At 45.3% G+C, this 1,474-nt stretch overlaps 1 long non-coding RNA gene across 1 annotated transcript in view; it reads right to left on the bottom strand.

Annotated features, from left to right (window-relative positions):
- Positions 1-217: 217 nt before the first annotated feature.
- LOC134437256 (uncharacterized) overlaps positions 218-1,474 on the bottom strand; it is an 18,403-nt gene continuing 17,146 nt past the window's right edge. Inside the window, exons 2-4 of the long non-coding RNA XR_010032368.1 lie at positions 1,090-1,131; positions 632-676; positions 218-276 (exon numbers count right to left, since the gene is read on the bottom strand). This is a non-coding gene — a long non-coding RNA (uncharacterized LOC134437256). The remainder of the gene's footprint in view (positions 277-631; positions 677-1,089; positions 1,132-1,474) is intronic.

Below are 1,474 nucleotides of genomic sequence, written 5' to 3'. Positions count from 1 at the left end.
CACTCCTTGCACATAATGGTCTTCGCCTCATTTCCGCCCCAGTGTAGTGTGTGTGTGTGTGTGTGTATGTGCATGTTTGTGTGTGTGTGTGTGTGTGTGTGTGTGTGTGTGTGTGTGTGTGTGTGTGTGTGTGCGTGCGTGCGTGCGTGCGTGCGTGTTCGTGTGCGTGTGTGTGTGTGTGTGTGTGTGTGTGTGTGTGTGTGTGTATGGGAAGGTACTCACTCTCTGTGGATTTTGGTGCCTCATCTGAATCAGTAGACTTAACTGTTGTTGCCACTGTAGAAAGGAGACGTAGAAATAGACATTATTAAAGTGTGTAGGATGGTGGCCAGAGTAGGTATTGCAACCAAACTGTGCTGCTTTTGCCAAGTGTGTGTGTGTGTTTGTGTGTGTGTGTGTGTGTGTGTGTGTGTGTGTGTGTGTGTGTGTGTGTGTGTGTGTGTGTGTGTGTGTGTGTGTGTGTGTGTGTGTGTGAGAGAGAGAGAGAGAGAGAGAGAGAGAGAGAGCGTGTGTGTGTGTGTGTGTGTGTGTGTGTGTGTGTGTGTGTGTGTGTGTGTGTGTGTGTGTGTGTGTGTGTGTGTGTGTGTGTGTGTGTGTGTGTGTGTGTGTGTGTGTGTGTGGTGTTTTCTACCTATCTCTGTCGGAGCAGCAGGTGCAGCAGGTGTTGTTGGGGAGTCTATATAACAACAACAACAATAATAATAATAATAATAATAATAATAATTATAATAAAAATAACAATAATAATGATGATCATGATGATGATGATAATAATATCAATAATGAAAAATATATATTTTTAAAAAAACGTGTTAATTGAAAGAACTGTGGCTACACACAGAATGCACACAAACAAACAATCAAACAAAAACATACAGTATACCCCCCCCCTCTGTCTCTGTCTCTGTCTCTGTCTCTCTCTCTGTCTCTCTCTCTCATTCCCACTCTCTCTTTCTCTCTCTCTCTCTCTCTCTCTCTCTCATTCTCTTTCTCTCTCTCTCTCTCTCACACACACACACACACACACACACACACACACACACACACACACACACACACACACACACACACACACACACACAACCTCACCAGGGTCTATGGGAGGATCTGGTGACGTCGTCTGTGGTCGCCCTGCAAACAGGAAATGAGGAAATGAGCAACAGGAAGCAGAATAATTAAAACAAGAACAACAAAAAACATAATAAGAGTCCTTGACATTTAGGGCACGGTTGCTTGCATGCTGCCCACTGGAGGCAGTGGGGTGTAGTGCGCAGGGTTGCCAGAATTTCTACGAGAAATAAGCGACTGACGTCCTGAAAACTAGCCCAAAAGAAACGTGTGTGTGTGTGTGTGTGTGTGTGTGTGTGTGTGTGTGTGTGTGTGTGTGTGTGTGTGTATGTGTATGTGTATGTTTGTGTGTGTGGCCAATGGTGACCTTCCACGGTGCAGCCGTGTCCTACTGGTTAGGGATGTG

The sequence above is a fragment of the Engraulis encrasicolus genome, chromosome 21, assembly GCF_034702125.1.
Source record: "Engraulis encrasicolus isolate BLACKSEA-1 chromosome 21, IST_EnEncr_1.0, whole genome shotgun sequence".
NCBI lineage: Eukaryota > Metazoa > Chordata > Actinopteri > Clupeiformes > Engraulidae > Engraulis > Engraulis encrasicolus.
Note: the sequence above shows the minus strand (reverse complement) of the source record. Positions and strands in the feature narration are given on the sequence as shown.